Source organism: Manacus candei, unplaced genomic scaffold (assembly GCF_025592945.1).
Source record: "Manacus candei isolate 608988 ecotype Guabito, Panama unplaced genomic scaffold, ASM2559294v1 h1tg000076l, whole genome shotgun sequence".
In the NCBI taxonomy this organism is placed as follows: domain Eukaryota; kingdom Metazoa; phylum Chordata; class Aves; order Passeriformes; family Pipridae; genus Manacus; species Manacus candei.
The window spans coordinates 2,275,099-2,293,742 of record NW_026138124.1 but is presented as its reverse complement, the minus strand read 5'-3'; the positions used below and the strand labels follow the sequence as shown (position 1 = coordinate 2,293,742).

General features: G+C 46.2%; 1 long non-coding RNA gene across 2 annotated transcripts in view; it reads right to left on the bottom strand.

The window, feature by feature from the left end:
• Positions 1-14,452, bottom strand: part of LOC127480930 (uncharacterized) — a 35,535-nt gene extending 21,083 nt beyond the window's left edge. For both annotated transcript variants that reach the window (XR_007908051.1, XR_007908050.1), the window contains exon 1: positions 14,305-14,452. This is a non-coding gene — a long non-coding RNA (uncharacterized LOC127480930). The remainder of the gene's footprint in view (positions 1-14,304) is intronic.
• Positions 14,453-18,644: the final 4,192 nt, after the last annotated feature.

Sequence of the window (18,644 nt, the reverse complement as noted above, 5' to 3'; positions counted from 1 at the left end):
AGGAAAACCACGGAGCACTCTCCTCCAAGTCAATTAGAAATGGTAATTTGGATGGGAAGATCCCACAGCCTTCCAATTACAAACAACAATTCTTTCCTCATCACTATCCTTTTTTTTATTAGAAGCTTCATAAATTCACCCCTTGCTCCATTTTGCTCTGCTTTCCTTTCCTTCTCCTTCCCAGGTGACAAAACTTTACATCAGCAGCAAGTCAAGGCTGACAGGATTAGGAGCAACACCTAAAAGGATAATACAACCCATTCATCTCCATCTCCAAATCAACGAGGGGCTTCTTCCCCTCTGCAAAAGAAGCTCAAGAGACACAGCTGGCTCTTCAGTCTCCTCAGCTGGGGGACACTGCCAAAGGAAGAGTCCTACAGCAACCTGGAGTTCTGGCACTGGGGGTGTCATTGGGCTTCCCAGGGCAGTAGCTGGGGAACTTCTCTTCATCTCTTGAAGCACAAAGCACTCAGGGAATGTGGTACTGCATCAGCAAACTACTCCACTTTCCTCCACAGTCTGTAAGCAACAGCAGTAGATAAGAATGGCTGGGTAAAAAAAAAAAAAAAAAGTAATTAAAGTGCTCGGTAATTTCGGGTAATTTAATGCAATGTGTTCCAAAATGAGATTTGAAAACTAAGAAGCCAGGCAAATCCTTGAGATGGGAATGATCACCTATTGAAAGCCTTTCATACTCGAATCTGTCAATCTCAGCAATGCAATGAAATGAAGAGAGAGAGCAAAGAAGAAAGAGCAAAGAAGAACGTGATCCTGCGTGGGCTGGTGACTGAGCAAGGCTTAACCAGTCTCATTCACTGATGCCTCCAATATACAGTAATGACAAAAAATAGACTTCCTGCTGTCAAATGACCATAATTTTCTAGTTGTTTACTCTCTCTAGAGCCAAAAAGCTATCTCCTACTGAACTGCTTGCAAAAACTATTACATGCTTTCATTAGGGTTTTTCCTACACACCCCCTCCTTTACATAACTTGCCACTAATTTGAGGGAGGCAATCATAGAATCCCAGAATGGTTTGGGATGAAAGGGACCTTAAAGCTCAATTCATTCCAACATCCCTGCCTGGGCAGAGACACCTGCCACTAGACCAGGTTCCTCAGGGATGTTTCCTTCAAAGTTTGAGGGGGATAAGGTTCCATACACCACACATGGACTTCTCCCATAACCTACCTGAAGTCCTAGCAAAGCCACAGACTGACAAGGTAAGGCAAGAGGGCAGGAGGAGAATAAGTTTTCCTCATCTGTGCCCCTGCCTTGGACAGGATCATCTGGAAGCCCCATCATTCCCAAAAGGTGTTTACCCAATGTGCCCTTAGCAGCCACCAGAGATGAAGATGCTGCTCCCTCTGAAGATGAATCACTTCAGTGCCTCATTAACAGAAAAGCTTTGTCATATTTTAAGTCACTTGACACTGCTCAAGACTCCCTTAAAAAAGTTAAAATCTAATTCTTTGAAAAGATTTTGCATGGCCCACAGGACACCTGCCAAAACTTAGTTTCTTCTCAAAAGGAATGCCTGCTTTTCACAGTTTCCAAATCCCAATGCATGTGTGCAATTGTGACCTGTCTCTTCCCCTGGGGGTACACGTCGGGCCAGTGCTCAGGGTTATTTTCTGGCCATCCTCCTCCAAAAGACACCCTCAGTTACCACCAACATGAAGGTAGGGCTGCTTAGCAGGGGCTAATTCAGGTGGGAAAACATGGCAGGCACATCTGGAAGGATCCCACTTCCAGTTGAGAAATAACATTACAACTCCAGCAGCATCAGCTTTATAGACACCATTAAGGGAAAGCTTATTAGCCTGTGAAGCTGCTGGGGTGGATGTGCAGCCCTCTGGCTGACTACAAGTAAACTGCTTATTTCATAAAGCCCACAGCAAAATTCTTCAACAGTAACACAAAGGGGGGAGCCACAACCATGTGGTTTGATGTACAGCTTGTCACAGGTATTTGAATGGTCTCCACAGCCTTCAGCAAGGAAAAGGTTCCCTCCACTTGCCTGAGAGCAACATATTTGGTAATAAGGTAGATAATCCAAAAGCAGACCTGCCTCCATAGCAGACATGTTTGGATGGCTGATTTATGTCACAGTATCCTGGGAGATGAGAGATGGATCTGCTTCTCCTGCCCTTTCAAGGAAGAATCCCAGGAGCACACTGAACCTCCAGAGCTGGCTTAGGAGAAACCAAACCAGAGCAGGTTAAATTCTGCAGCAGCAAAACCAGAAATGCCCCAGGTGTGACAGATCCAAATAAAAGGGTTGGAAACAACTACTGCCATTCCTGGGTGGACACACAAGGAGGGAGGCAGGGATAAAGCAAGGGGCTTCTCTCTCCTTATCCCCCTCTCAGCCTCTCCAGGATTCTGGGGCTGGGCTGTGGGTCTGCTCCCCACTCCTCCCTGGCTGCCCTGCACCTCAGTGTTTCCAGCTCTCCATGAAGGAAGCAGCCCTTTTCCACAGGATCAATCCAAGGATGAACTGACCCAGAGGGTTCCTTGCTCTATTTTGCCCAACCAAATATAAAGCAAACCTCATCATGAAGGGTGAACAAGCAAACCATGTCCCTCCTGAACCACCGACACTCCCCGGACATGGATCCCACTTCACCAGAATCCAGCCCAGTTCAGTTACTCTTCAATGCCATGATTTGGGATTATGCAAATTCTGTGTTAGGAGAGAAGGGAGCGATTTACAGCCTTTTAGCAACACACTGCACTACTGAAACTGTCTTTGCTCATCCCTCAAAAGGCCAGAGAAGACTTTTACAAAAGAAATGAAAAGGTAAGATTTGAAAGGCAATTTTAGAATTTAAATAAGAAAGTCGTGATTATGCCTTCAGCCCTTCAGGACAGAGAGAAAAGCTTTGGCATAAAGCTAGGCTGGAACCAGCCTAATTTAACTATCTGAAAAACATAGAAAGGAAAGAGGAAAAAACCGAAAACAAACAACTTCTCTGCATTAAAAGCATCACCATGTTAACAGCCCAAAAATCCAAGACACCCTCCCTCACTGGAACAGGAGGGCAAGTGAAAAGGTCACTGGAGAGCCTCTTTTAATCCTGAAAAATTTCAAAGCACCCGGAAAGGATCCTGTAGGGTAGAGCAGTGGCAAGATGAAAGACATCACAGGCTGTGCATCCCAAATTCCTTCATGCTCTTCAGACGCGCTCAGCCATGGCAGGAGCCAAATGCTCCTCTCCTCAGAGGAGTTCCTGCTCCAGCCCGACCCTGCTGCAGTCTCAGAGCAGCTTTATCCATGCTCATTTGACATGGATCAACAAGGAAAATGAGAGGACAGAGCCAGAGGCTCCCTGAAGCCACAGCTCAAGAGGGCTCCCAAAGTCCCCCCGGGCACCGCCTCAGCTCCCTCGGGAGAAAGCACTCGATCCTGTGTTGTTTTAGCTGAGGAATCCTCCCTGTGCCCAACAGGGAGAAGAGGCACTGCATAAAACACCAGCTCAAAGCCTGCCTTTGGTACGAAGGGAAAAAAAACGCGTGGGAAGAACACTGCGGGGGCAATTCTGAACTAAGCCCAGGCCAGGGACAAAACGTGGGAGCCTCCGGGCACAACCCGAGCTCTCCCGGAGACATCGATCCCGAGTATCGCCTCCAGTCTCCTTTTAAGTTCCTCGGCTGAGAAACCCGAGTGCCCGAAGGGGGATTAGTGGAGCAGCAGTGGCCGCAGCCTGCGATGGAAATGGAGCCGCGCTGCAGCACAAACCAGGCGGACAATCCCTGCTGAACTCAGAGGGCACGGATGGGATACGAGCTGCTAAATGTCAAACAGCAGAGCTGTGGCAACCCCCCAGCATTTTACCTGAGCACACTGCCACCGTGAAAAGGACCTTTGTAAACAACCTACAAATTCCCAGCTAAGCTCCCCAAAGCTCCCTCCTTCGACACGAGTTCACGGGTATGTCGCTGGTCGCATCTTTACTGGCAATAGAGATTTAGTATCATCACCTCGACACGGAGTCAAAGGAAAGAGGGGATGGGGAGAGAGGAAAAGAAACATCTTTGAAATCCTTTTTTTTTTTTTTTAAATATGTACTACTCAAAGCCCCTGAATCATCCAGTTACCTGGGGATGCAGGGGGTGGGTGGAATTTGTCCCTTCTGTAGATCAAAGACTTCAGTTTCTAAAAAGTTGCTTTGTTGAAGAGGGCTGCACTTTTGTCAGGTCCCCTCTTGCCAAAGGAACCAAAAGTTCTTGGCAGAAAACAGTCTGCCACGACGGTACATACAGAAAGATGGAAAATAGAGTTGTAAAAGGAACTCGTTCTCTTCAGCAGATGGCTCGTTCACCAGCAGGTATTTTGAGAAGCTGCTGCCTCGACATCTTCCTCGAGAGAGAAGGAACAGTTTAGCACTGGAGAGAGGGAAATCTAAATGCACTTGCAAGTTATTCTCTGACTCTTCAGTAGCTCACACTAAAGGAATGCAACTGTAATTGCTTGGGTTCCCAAACTACAGCAGGATTTTCTTTATGAGTGGAGTGTGTCCCTCTCTCACTTTCCCTGTCCGTTCCTTGTAAAGGATAAAAGAAATAAAAGCAGTGAGTGGGGACCTCCCAGCTCCAGGTGGAGCAGTACTCCCACTTGCTCTGAGTCCTTTCTCCAGGCAGCTTCCCCTCACACAAACTTCAGTGACAGAACACAACGTGCCAGGTGACGGGTCGTGCAGGGTTTGGGTGGATTCCCTGCCTGTGACACCACTCCCCAGCAAGCCCAGGGAGCTGGCCTGTCCTGCCCTATTCTCTCGGGAGGGGAGAGGCAGCAAAACCTTCCCCTGCTCTCAGATTCACCAATTCACACATTTTTCCATAGAGAAAGGAGAACAAAGGGAAGAAGTTTTGCAGAGTTTTTGCCTCCTCTGATTGCAGCCTCATTGTCCGTCAGGGTTCAGTGGCATTCAGTCGGTATCTTCCCAAAATAACTCCTGAGCACAAGGTAAGGTTAAGGCAAGCTAAAGTCCCCTCTAAAATTTCTCAACATTCAACTGCAGCATCATCCACAGGAACACAGCTCAGCTGAAACAGTGGCAAAGAGCCAGGATGTTCAGCAAGCCTGAAGCAGAGGGCACAGCCACCCAAAGATGAAAAGCACCTGGGAGGTGACATCCTGCAGATGACTCCAGGAAAGCACTGCAGCTCTAAAAGGCAGAGGAGAAACCACATTTCCAAACTGCAAACCTCGAGGTGTTCAAACCTATCCACACCACAACCATCCACTCCTCCCATGGAAGGGCTGGGGGAACACCAAGCTTGTTCACAGACACAATGTGCTGATTACACTGATCTGCACCACTTTGCACTGGCAGATGGGAGAGGAGACCCACGATCCAGCAGAGCATCCTGCACCACCAGCTCCCATTCCTGAGTGGAAAGTTTAGTGACTTTTCTTGAATCTTTCCCCACCCCCTCAGAAACCCCACAAACCCCAGGATTCAGCCTGTAGCACCCTTTCCTCCTGAAACCAGAGGCTTCAGCAGGAGTGCAGGGAGTTTGCCAGCAGTTATGCAAAACTTTTGCAGGTACTGGATCACCCAAATATTTGCCTAAAAGGCACGGGAAGAAAAAAGGTACATTGAGCTGTGATGTGCTGGCAAATGGTCTTAAGCAATAAAACAAACCACAGGTAGGTGCTTTCCTCACAAGAAGCCATTTCCATCTGCCCTACTTTGGATGTGGTAAATGTGCTGAAGGTGACTACAAACCCTTAGGCACCATTGCCACGGGCTGGGGTGCCCCAGCACTGGAACACCAGAGCCTTCACTGACAAGGACAGGGCACCTTATCTGCAGCTCTTGCCGTTGTGCAAGAGAAAAGGGAGTTAGTGACTGTAGGGAACATATTTCTTCCCTAAAGTATCTCCTTGGAACACCTGAGAGTGGCTTAAAGCACAGGTCAAGAAGTCCAAGTGGTTATTACCTTGAAGGGATGAGACCTGAAAGGCTCCAAGGATGAGAAATGCCAACTATTGTGATTACCACAAACTGATCTTAAAACAGATACCACGAGAGAGAGAAAAGGATGGGCACAGCCTTCAAAGGACAGTCATTTTTCACTGCCTATCAGCAACAGTTCAATTACAGCACTGTCTCCCTGTGTGCTATAATTACACTTTCAGCTGGGCTCACAGGCAAGTATTGCTCAAAACTAGTTTCCACTGGAGTGGAAGTGAGTGACTCCCACGCTGCCAGTCAGACGTGGCACTGGATGGGGACACCTGGGTCATGCTGTGGGGGCAGGGAGCTGCATGATCCTGAAGGTGCCTTCCAACCCAAACCATACTATGACCTTCTAAATCAAATGAATTAAAACCATAAAATTATACACTTGCATGCACATCTTGAACACTTCTTTTAGTGTCAGCCTTGATGCAAGGCCTGGATCCAGTGGCAATTACTTTACCAATCAGAGCACTCAGATTGCCCAGATACAAAATTATCCTTCACATTCAGGAATTAATAATGCACTTCTGAAGAAGCAGCAAGGGAAAGGCCTGGGGCAGAAGGCTGGCCAGCACACAGTGCACATATGTGGAGGTTGTGGGTCAGTCTGGTAAACAAACATGAAGCACCTCAGTGACATAGCAGAGGAAGGACCCCAACACCCATCCCAGCACACTTTGTTCTGCTGAACAGAAACAACCACAAACAGCTGCTGTTTCCTACCAAGATGGCCAGCAGATCTGCAGAGCCTTAAAAAGGCAACCCATGCTGTTAAACACCCCCTTACCACCCATCTGGCTGCAGGAGCTCCACAAGCGCCAACTCACTTCCCAAACAACCCAAACGCTCCAGAAAAGGAGACAATGTATTCACAGAAACGGGGCACCTGAAAAATGACAGGACATCTCTTTAACTCTGGTTATTGTATCAAAGTTCAGTGATTTTACCCAAGTCATCCCTAAACTACCATGTTTGCACCAGAACAAATGCTTGTTTCCCACTGTACTACTCTCTTCCCACAGACCCTTCCCCACACTGCTCCCCGCTGCCTCCCCATGCAATACTTGGCATTCCCTGACGTTTTTGGTGCTCTTTGAAGCTCAGGATTTCACTAATTCATTTCTATGCTTTATTTCTTCTAAGAATTCCTTTGTGAAGTCTGCTCAGCCTTGGGAAGTAACACTGCACTAGTGTGTGACTTTGAAGAGGGAGCTGAAGTGTGAAATGGGAGAAAGGTTGGCCACAGGTGTGGTCACCCCAGAGCAGAAAGGAGCTGGAGAACAGAGCTCAGAGAGAGAGCTAGAAGCTGGCCTAGAAGCTGCTTTCCATTCAGGAAGATGACAACTAATTTCTCCACTCTGGTTCAATTAATTACTATCACACTCCCCATGGGATTAAGTAGAGTTTAGACCAAGAGGTTTTCTGCCAAGAGTTCAGCAGTAGGTGGGGTGGGGGCTGCAGTGCCACAGCCAGGCTGTGTCCCTGGGCTCCATCATCCCTAGAGCCCATGTCACAGAATCCCAGGATGGGTCAGGCTGGAAGGGACCCCAGTGGGTCACTGGTGCCACCTCCCTGCTCAGGCAGGGCCAGCCCAGAGCACAGGGCACAGGATTGTGTCCAGAGGGCTCTGGAATCTCCCCAGGGAGGAGACTCCAGCCCCTCCCTGGGCAGCCTGTTCAGAGCTGGGGCACTGCCCAGGGAAGAAGTTCTTCCTCCTGTCCAGCTGGAGCTTCCTGGGCATCAGTTCCTGCCCGTTCCTGCTGTGCCATTGCTGGGCCCCCCGAGCAGAGCCTGGGCCATCCTCTGCCCCCTCCCTGCAGCCCCTGACACACAGTGGGAGGGCCCCTCTCAGGCTCTACTCTCTGACATTTTCCTCCATCTTCAAGGAACTCACCAACCCCTTCCACACCCATCCCCCCAGCAAGCCATCCTTCACCCAGGATGTCACATCCCAACGTGCCTGCTGCCCTGCCACCCCCTCTGGGACTCTTTTCCTTGCTCCTCCTAAAACCCAACTACAAACAGTTTTGAGCCTGGGATATCTTTATTATGCACTGTGACCACCATGCAAGTTCTCCAGAGCATCCTCTTCCAGTCCATGGGAGTCCATGGGGGCAAAGACAACAGTTCCTGTAGGTGCTTGGCACGACCTTGGGAACAGGCCAGGCCAGGCTGTGACTCAGCTCAATCAATCAAATATAAAAATAACATCTGCACCCATCCTCCATGGATTTTGTAACAGGGCTTCCAACCCTTGGATCCCAGACCACATCCCCTTCACATTCTTTAGCCAGGACACACACACATATTTCTGTTACAAGGAGCAGTCTCAGATTCTCAAAGCCAAGTATTCTATTAATTTGAATTGGGACTAGTTGAGTTAAATTGATTTTTTTAATGCGTTTATCCTCTACAGAGACTTTTTTTTTTTCTTCTTAAATGCTGATTTGCTGAAACTGTGCCTATCCAATACTCATTACTGAAATGCATGGAAAGCTGCCAAAAGAAGCGATGCCTTCTGGACTAAACAAGGGATTTATTACTGAGAAACCACAGCACAGGGTAAAAATCCATCACAAACTTATTGATTTAAACTGATTGTAAGTAATCACACACAATTTATATTAAGTGAAACATACTGCCATCTAATTCAGAGTAAGTGAATGGAATGTTACTGCTCTGAATTCTCTTTAAACCCAAACTCTAATTGATATCCAAATAGAAATAATTGAGACTTTCAGAAAACATGAATAAAATATTTAGTTATCTCGGTTTATTACGTATTGATAGGTCATTTTTACCTATTTAAGAACAGTTAGACAGTAATTATAGTATTATATTTCATCAGAGATTTACATGTAAGCCTGAGGGCAAGTTAAATGAAATTGGACAAGTACTGTGCCTACAACGTGGAGAAAAGGATTGGATGTGTGGGATGCAGTTTAAATAACTTTATCTTGCTCCTAATACAGAAGCCTCAAATTCTGCCTCCATTCCACCCCAAACATGATGAAATAAAGTTGTGCATTTCACTAAAACATGCTTGTCTCATCTCCAGAAGCAGCATTTTAAGATAAAAATTATCACTGTGGTATCAAATCTTCCCTCCCTCCCTTCCCATTCAGGGAATTGTCAGTCTCCTCTGGTATGGCACAGAATGGGATCCCAACCCTCAGCAGTGCTAGTCAGCCCTGTAGCCAATTTTATTTCTAAATAAATGTTTGAAGGTATTTGCTGTTCTTTTAAACTGTCCGTGTGTAAACACTGACAGGAATTGAAAAAGTAAAAATTCAATCTTGATCAGAATGTTCTCTGCTATACTCAGAAATTCAGCTATTAATATTTAAGGATGTTAAGAACATATTACTTTTTATTAATAAAAACAATTACTTGCAGGAGCACAGTGTGCCACCATTTCAGCAGCCCATTGGCTCCGTGAAGCTGTCAGAGAGCAGGAGGCCACCTCAAACCTCTCCCTGTGGAACCTCCTCTCAGGTCATTTTTAGTTACAGACTGCCACACCATTTCTCAACAGGAGCATTTCTGAGCCAGATCATAACATGATCAACATCCAGGACTGACTGGGAACATTTCTGGTGCAGGTTGGGTTCAGCCACCCATTTGCAGGAAGGTGCATTTCAAGGTAAAGTGATGTTAAAAAGCATAAATAAGGATTATTTATGCTTTATTTATTTATTGCTGATTTTTGTTGCTTTATTTCTGATGGCTTTCTGATACTGAAATGCTTTAAGCACTGCTCTAATCCACGTGGCACTCATGAGTTTGAATCCAGTCATGTAAAGAGCTGGTTTAAGTGAACAGTTGCCCATAACCAGCCTCATTACAACTCAATTAAGTCCATTTGCAGAGTGCATTGCAGAACTGGCCCCTCAGGAATTTCTTATGTTCCTGGAGCTTATTAAATTGCTGGATATCTTCAACAAGGCAACAGCTCTGCATCCAAACCATCATTTATTCCTATTTGCCTGGTTAGCACCAGCCACCTGTTAGCTCTTATTTTTGCACAACTGGACACTTCCATTGCTATAAAAGTTTCCCCACTTTCATAATAATCTGGCTTTTAACACCAATCCCCTGACCAAACAGTGCAAAACTCTGTTTTTCAGCTGCTCTGACATGAGGTAATAGCCCACTGTTCATGGACAATGCTAAGTTCTACCAGAGGACATTCATGCTCCTCAGGTAATTGCCAAGCATGACTTCAGTTCTACAGAAGCTATTATGAGAAATAAAACCTAATTTGCAAGCTCTGTTTTTTAAAACAAATTTATTCACTGCACAGCAACCTGTTTAGCAAAGCCTTTTTCCTGTCCTGTGATGTGGGTGCTGCCAGGCCTGTTTCTACACAGTTCATGAACACCTGCCTGACCTCTCCACCCAAAAGTAGATCCACTGGCTGCAGTGGCAGAGATGGTCTGATGTGCTTGCTTGTCTTGCAAAGCATTTACATCATAAAGTCAGAAGAATGGTATGTTACTGAATCACAGAATGCCTCCAGTTTTAAGGAACCCACAAGGATCAACAAGTCCCATTCCCCTCTCCTTGCAGGACTACCAAAAACTAAACCTTGTGACAAAGAGTGTCCTCGAGATGCTCCTTGAACTGTCTCGCTTGGTGCCATGAGCACTGCTCTGGGGAGCCTGTTCCAGGGACCAACCACCCTCCCAGAGAAGAGCCTTGTCCTAATGTCCAACCTGAACTTCCTCTGGCAGCTCCACTCCATTCCCTGGTGTCCTGTCCTGGTCAGAGGGAGGGGATCAGCACCTCCCCTCAAGGAAGGTGCAGCTGCCAGGAGACCCCCTCAGCCTCCTCTTGTCCAGGCTGAACGAGACAAGGCACCTCAGCCACTCCTTGTAAGTCTTGCCCTAAATTAACTTATACTCCCATTCCAGGAGCCTTGCTGCTGTTTGGAGACAGAATCCCAGACTGAACACACATTTGTTTGCAGTCCCAGGGCTGGGCCTCCCAAAAACTGCTGTCAGCTACTGCACTGTTCCTTCAGAGAAGTGAGAAGAATTAGCAAGTTAGAGTAGTGATAAGTAATTCTTTTCTCTGAGGGGGAAATGCATTTCTTTATTAATAAATAGAAGTAAAACTTCAGTCAGAGATAACCTGTCACAACAGAAAGAAGTGAAAAAGGTTTATTTTCTCAAGGAATAGCTAAGGTTGAGCAGGCACTATGTCAGAAAGATTTTAGGCATCGGCAAGGCACAACCAGCAATTTTTCTGCTGTGTTTCCCCCTCCCCTCTCAGCAGTGATTCTGAAGCACATAACCAAATTCTTAGTCAATGTAATGTCAAATAGCACAAAAAACCCCACTCCCTCACAATCACATCTTCCTTTGATATCCCTGTGACAGCATTCCCATTCCTCATGTTTACAGCCTGTTACTTCCTGATGGTTGTCCTCTCCTTGCCTTGGATCTCAGAAAAGTGAAATGTTGATATTGAAAGAGAAATTCATCTGTGTGATGAGTAGTTATCTGGCATATAAGCTGTCAAACCATGGAAGTGTCTTACAACTGCAATAGAATAATGAAAATATTCTTTAAAACTGTGACAACTGCAAAGTGAGACAGAAAACGAAGCTGCCTACACCTGGAGACTGCTCTCCCCTGTGTGAGCACATCAGCCTCTGCTCTGGACTGCACAGCAGGTTTCATGGAATCACAGAATCCTTGAGTTGGAAGGGACCCACGAGGATCATCGAGTCCAACTCTTCCATGACTGGCCTGGACAGGGATTAAACCCACAGCCTTGGTGTTATTATCACCGTGCTGTAACCAAGGGACAGACAGACCATTCTGCTTCCCGTTTCCCCTCTGCCAAAACAAGGCATTGTTGCAGTCCTGTTTTGGAGGAGATGGGAGATCTGCCAGGATCTCAAGGGCAAGCAGCTCCTTGCAAAGGATCAGCCTTGGTGTGGGGCAGGATGGCTGATGGAGCCTCACCATGGTCAGGGGCACCCATAGACAAGCAAAGGCAGCTCAGGCTGGAGGAAGTCTCAGCTCACTTGAGGAGAAGCTGAGGAAAACCCCTGGCCAGTGCAGAGCACAACTCCAGCCTTTCAGAGAATGCAGTCTACATAATGAATGTGGTTTTTCAGGAGTCAAAATAAAGATGGATATGAAGCTTCAAACTCTGCAGAGTCCATAGTACCTGAACCTGCACCCTGACTGTCACACAGCAAAGCACTTGCTTTACACAGAGGATCACAAAGATTCTGTTTGCCACAGTTCCTGAAAAGCTGCTCATTTCAGTGAATCAGACTTTGTCTCATTGAAAACATTTCTTGACTCTATGAAAAGCTGAAGATTTATATGCTTTAGACACTTAGGCAGAGATTTCCACAGGTCACCAGGGAACTGGGATGTTGAGCTCTTGCCAGAAGTCTGAACATTGAAGAGTGAGTACAGGCAAGCAAATATTCGAGGTATTTAACCTCCTCCAAAGGTACCAAGGCTAAGCACCCAGGTGACTAACCACCTGCAGAAACACAAGCTCCAGATTTTGGGAGGTCATTTCTGTCAGCATGGAGCAGCCATTAGGAGATGTGGGAGATCCAGCACCTTTGCCTCAGCCTTCAGTGCTCCTGAAGGGGCCTGCAGGGCAGAGCATCAGTGGCTTCAGGGCTGTTAATCACTGCTGTGGTTTTATATGAAGTCCAAGTGCAAAGGTGGGGCAGGGGGGACATTTAGCAGGGCTGCTTTGAGGGCAGAGAAATATGAGATTACAGTTGAGGGTGGAAGATTGGTATTATCAAATCAATACCCTACAATAAATATAATGTGTTGATCCAATTAGCTGAGTGGAGCAAGATGAATCTGGGGGCTATTGGTGAAACAGGAAAATTGCAAGAGGCTAAAATTAAATGCACCCAAAAGAGAGGGGCAATGGAAATAATACTCTAAAACAATGAGCTTGGGTGACTCTGTGCAGTTTGAAAATTCAAGCTGAGTACAGAGGTCATCATGGAATTTTTGGAGCTTTTATTCCAGAGGCTGAATAGAGACAAGTTCTTCCACAAGTGAAAACACAACAATGCCAAAATTCTGCAGATGAAGCTTGTTAAACTGTTTGCTAAATACCTTTGCACTGTAACACATTGAAAAGAAAGAGAAGTATCACTGTAATGATGTAGCTGCTTGCAGAGCTCGTTAACTCGTCCCACAGCCCCCTGTCCTCAGTGAACTCAGCAGCCAGATTTAGCAGGAGCTGGGGAAATAATGGGGAGGAGGCAGGAGCTATGGAAATATCAGGGAGGAGGCAGCAGTCAGGCTAAGAAAAGAACTGGCAGCCGAGGAAGGACAGGTATTTCAGACAGTTCCCAACACTTAAAGAACTCAGCTCTCAGTCTGTGGGTGTGTTTGCTCAGCATCTCGACTCAGTGGCCATTCCACACAACAGCAAAGCAACAATTCCAACTGAGCACACCAGGAAAACTTCTCTCCCTGAATGTTTAGGGAGCAGCTAATGAAGACTGACTTATGCATGCATTTATTAAAATTCTCTCAGCACCGAGCAGTGCAGCTTTTAAGTTTCATGTGCAGCTTGAAAGCCAGGCAGAAGCCAAACCGTTTGGAAGAACACCATCTCTTCAGAGGATTAGGAATTAAGTAAACTGCACATTAGAGATAAAATAGGGGAGTGCTTGTCTTTATTCTTAATAATAAACCACAAGGCATTGAGCTACACAGCATGATTAGCTCCTTTCAACTCCTCACTACTACTGCTGAGACAGCAATGTGGCAGTTTCACCGAAACATTAAAGAATACGGAGCGATTAAGTTAAAATTAAGTGAATTTAGGGCAGGCAGAAATGCTACATTGCAACCCAGAAGGGATAAGCCTTTTGTTTGGGTAAAGAGCAGCCTAAGCTCTAGTAGTGTTAGAATGGATTCCTGGAAAACAGGAGTTATTCATGGTTTGAAGCGACCAGCTCTGGGGCTGGACATGTTACTCTGCATCTCTCCTCTCCTTCCTGAGTCACCTGGGTACTTGGTCTCTAAAACATCAGCCCTGCAGTGGTGCCTGCCAGGCTGGGGAAAAGGATGAACTTGGGGAACCACAGCTGAGGGCTCATCCCCTCCTCCTTCAGCAGCTCCATACAGTCCTGAACTTCATGTTTCTGTGACTGGATTCCTCATTTATAAACTGCTCTTACAAATATGACAAAAATACAAAACAACCCCAGACAACCGAAGAACAGTTAAGTCTGTGAGATACAGAGATACTAAACAACCAGGGGCCATTTGGACCATTAAACAATCAGCTCAACACATACAAGACATCAGCAAAACCCATGACTGACCAGACTCCTGGGAATGAAAACATCCTCCACAAGATGGACAAAGGTCTGTCTTCACTGTGGACCTGCAAGTATTCAACTCCTCTCTGTGGTTTAGTGAGATACTAAATTTATCCTGCTGTACCCTGACCTTGTTTAGGATGACTGGGGTAAGAGAAGGAACAGATCAAACCTCCCAGCCCTGCTCCCTCCAGACTTCAGCTGTAACCTATGAACTCGCACACTTTGTCCCTTACTGTCACCTTCCACCTGTGGGAGAAGCTCACCTGAAAGCTGTTGGTTTGAGTATCTACCAAATCCTACCCTAAAGTGCTTCTTCACTGCCTGAAAAAACTGGGCAATACATAAACCACTAAAAACACTTTGGCACCAAAGCCCATCCCGTTAAGGCAAAGCTGTTTCCTTGTCTTTGCACAGTCTTGGTTGGACCATTCCTGGTTAGGGAGCCACCTTTTCCTGCCTTACAGAGCCTGGCACAGGTGACTCGGACCCAAAACTAAGCAAATCTAAACAAGCAAACACATGCCTTAGCCCAGTGAGCAGCTGGAGCTCTGTGGGGGCCTTTAGGCACTGCCCAAACCAGGGCTGAGTGCCACGAGCACACATTCAGTGTGCCACGATGGGCCCTGAGGTGGCTGCCACCAAAGCACATGAGGCAGAATTAGAGCTGCTGAAAGTCTTCCAGGAAAACACTGGAAAAAGGCAATGAATCAAAATGAAAATGCCTCCTGCAATGGACTCTCTTCCGACAACAGGGGCCAGTTCCCCACAGACTCTCTTAGGCTGCAGGGATTTCACAACATCTCAGGCAAAGCAGACACATAAATCACCTGAAAGGGCTTTTGGTTTAACTCTACAGCACCAGCAGTGTTTGGAAACTTGTGTCTACCAAAGTTGGCAGAGCTTCCAGATTTGTGGATTCTGCTCCCCTCAGGGAAAATATGAGAAGGGAGCCTTTGGTCAGATTTCAAAGGAAAATATCTTCAGTCTTTGGGTTCCTCTGGACTGATACGTGTCAGCATTTTGGGAACCTGAAAGTCTGATTACTGCAAAGACCCAGTTATTGGCTTGGCTTGCTCTGGAATATGCCCTGGGATTCACAGAGAGCCTGAACTCTGCTTCCTGAAGCTGGCATGGTCCCAGGTCCCTGTCTGCCCTGTGGCAAACCACCCCAGGCTGTGGCTGTGCTGGGGCATTAGAAACCATTACTTCATCCTGGGTAAACATTTTAAAATGACACTTCCTGTTTTGTCTTTTAAAGTTATCAGGAGAGTTTCATTCTCCACCCAGAAGAATGACTTCTCTTGTTTACTGTTTTCATAGATCTACAGGATGGAGATATAATACAATGGATAATATACACAGAGAAGTTTGGAATACTAGGCTCATTTTGATCCTGGGTAAACTATGTAAACCTGAGAGTCTCTTATTGAGCTGCAGAGGCAACAAGAGCTCCACAGCCCCAACCTGGTGGCTGTTTATCTTTACTAAACCAACCAAAATAGGTGATTTTGCCCCAACTCTTGCAGTAACATCTCTAATAAATGTTTTCATACCTGTGAGAAATTCAGGAACTCCTGGGATTCCTCTGATGCTCAGCAGTGAGAGAGTTTATTACCTTCAGCAGGTCTTCAGTTACCTACAGGAAGAAAAGATTCACAAGCATCATCAGCCTTTCAACACTTGCTGATTCAGAAATGCACAAAAAAACCCCTTTTTATTTTGCAACTGAGTTTCCATTAATTTCCATTTAGACCTCCTGTTTATCTCCCAGTTAGACCATCCTCTGTCCTTTGCTCCAAAGCAGAAATATCTCCACACAAGATCCTCCCCCAGGCTAATGTTCAGGCGCTGGTTTTATACCCACCAGATATTTCACCCACCAAATAACTCTGTATTTGCCTTCCAGATAATCCATCTGAACATCCTGAAGTCAACCACCTGCTAAAAAAACCACAAGATAATAGCAAGCCAATCTTCCTTTATAGAGCCAAAACTCTAATCTTGTATTCTAGACAAAAGAAAATCCTACTATTTTACACTTAATCATCACATTTTGTCTTTTGTCCCCCACAATATATATATTTGTGAGGGTCTTTTGCTGTCTTGATGAGTTAAGTGAGAGATTTCACTGATGGGATGCAATTTCACTGATGGGATGCATTTAAAAAGAAAATCAAAAGCAAGAATCACCAACAGGTGTGGTGTTGCAGAACTGTCTTCTTATTTTTCAGCTGGATTCCCAGGTTCAGCAAAGTGCTGTGTTCACACATCAACATGCAGCAGGTATTTTGGAAGTCAAATCCAAGGACATTCATGGTTTAGCCTTTTGGTGACAGGCAAATTCAGTCCTGTACATTTGGGGAGAAACTTGTCAAAGGTACAGGCACAAAAACAAGGTCCAGTTTGATCCCACAGTAGTCTAGATTCCAGAATTTCATAGAAATTCATGTAGATTATCAATTAGTCAGAGATCCACCCACTCTATGCTAGATTTGCTGCAAATAGACTGTTCCCTGTTTTATCAAGCAGTCATGGTGCCACTCAGAGCCATTCAGCCAAAGCTGTGGAGACAGGGAACAGGTTCATGGAGTTCAGAATTAGCAGTGATATAAAGCTATTGCAGTCATTACAGAACAATTCTTAAAATCCAATGCCCACATCGATTGTAGTCTGTCCAAATTCAAGCCAACCCAAAGATAAAACTAAATAATCTGCCAGAATAGACTTACTGCATTGCTAATGGGTATTAGAAAATGTAACTGCAGGAACAAAAAAGGAATAAAACAAAAAGACCACGATGAAACCTCTCTTATAGAATTCCTAATAACAAATATAAAAGTTCTTTACAAGAGACAAGGCAGGAGGGAAGGGCAGGGAGAAAAGCATCACTTATCACAGTGAAAAAACAAAGGCACGGATTCTTAATATTCATCTTAAGACTCCCCAGCAGGCTGGAACAGAAATCAAACCTGAAGCCTCAGTTCTTTGCTTTGAAATACAATTGTAAAACATGCAGTCGTCTGAAGAAACATGCTACAGAACAACACACACTTAATTTACCCCCACAAAACTGGAGTGAGAGCAAATTTTATGTCTAATTCCACACAGTCTGGCTTCATCCTCACATTACCAAACCCTGTCACACCAAACCTATACGATGCTGGTGTGAGCACAATTCAAAATCCTCGAGATCCTCGTTCTCACACCCAAAGTGGAGGACACAGCCCATCCTGTGTCCAGCTGTCTGCTCCCACCGTCCTGCTGTCCACCCATCCCAGCCAGGCTGTGCCAGGACGGTGTCCAGGGAAAACAACTTTTCCCACCCAAACTTGTCTAATGAAACTCAACTTTGGCAAAGAAAAGAAACTACTAAAGGGTTTCTCTTGCTCCCCAGCATCCTGCCTTCTTTTCAAGTTCAAAGTGAGAAATTACACAGGCTGCTGGAGAAGAGGCAACAAGGTGAATATGAGTGGCAAAAACCTGAAAAGAGAGGAGTTGTTGGGCGTTTCTTTCCCCTCTCTAAACGGGCTTTTATTTCCCTTTAATTCTTACTTTTAACCGGGTTTATGTGGAGCTGCAGGTCACCACAGTGACCTTCCCTGGCATTTCTGCTGCTGCTGCCAGTCTGTCCTCCCGAAGGCTGAGGGCACCAGGGACCACGTTCCGAGGAGCTGGCGGAGAAAGCAAAGCGTTTGCTGCCTGTTTTTATGACAAGTAAATGAACACATGCGAACCCCAGTCTGTCGCACCTGCTCCTTTTCCCACTTCATTTTTCCATCACCTCAGGCGACACATGAACTTACAGACAGTATGGGGTTTTTTTCCCTCAGCCTTTACTTCTAACTTGCTGCGTTCCTCAAGATGTTTCTCAAGATGCCTTTATCAAAATAACTCCCGACCAGACTCTCCCCCCAGCCCCTCACAGCTCTAAAATAAGAAGCGGGAGCCGCTGAGATCTGTGCAGAGCTCGAGGCGCGGCCGCCCGAGGGGCGCCGGCTGCCGCCTCTCTGCAGCCCGGCACAAGAGCTGCGGGCAGGGAGGGTCCATTTGGGGTTTAAAAACCCAAACAGCCCCCAAAAGTCGTATTTTTGGCTTTGTGAGAGCTGCTCGAGCCGCAGCCCGCCATCTCCCTCTAGCGCCCGAGCGCGCCGGCCCCGCCGCCATCTTGGCCGGGCTTTCCCTCTCCCACACTGCCCTCTGCAGCTCCATCCCGGGCCGTGCCTCCCGCTGAGGAGAGAAAACATAAAAAACCCATGATAAATATAATATAAAAAGTCCTTCCTTATCTTAGAGAGGGGGTCCTTCCAGTAAGGATGATCAGAGAAGACCCACGGCGTTCC